Source organism: Eimeria mitis, genomic scaffold (assembly GCF_000499745.2).
Source record: "Eimeria mitis Houghton genomic scaffold, Emh_scaff2609, whole genome shotgun sequence".
Taxonomy (NCBI): Eukaryota; Apicomplexa; class Conoidasida; order Eucoccidiorida; family Eimeriidae; genus Eimeria; species Eimeria mitis.
In genome coordinates, this window is record NW_013570949.1 from 7,402 (window position 1) to 7,618 (window position 217).

Below are 217 nucleotides of genomic sequence, written 5' to 3' on the forward strand. Positions count from 1 at the left end.
TAACATGTCTATCAGCCTATCATCGCATTCTATCTATACTTTGTCCGTTATATTCAGTTATTTTATTGTTTAGGGTTTATTGTTTAGGGTTTAGGGTTTAGGGTTTATTGTGTATTGTGTTGTGTATAAGGTGTGGACAACGTGAGCGGGGTGTCTATACACCCGAACGGCTCTGCTTTACTCGTTGGCAGCGAAAACTCAAAAATTTATTTTTTTG

General features: G+C 37.3%; 1 protein-coding gene across 1 annotated transcript in view; it reads left to right on the top strand.

Annotated features, from left to right (window-relative positions):
* Positions 1-217, top strand: part of EMH_0056220 (ribosome biogenesis protein BOP1, putative) — a gene marked incomplete at both ends in the record, with an annotated part of 7,955 nt that overhangs the window by 7,168 nt on the left and 570 nt on the right. The gene's annotated exons all lie outside the window — the stretch shown is intronic.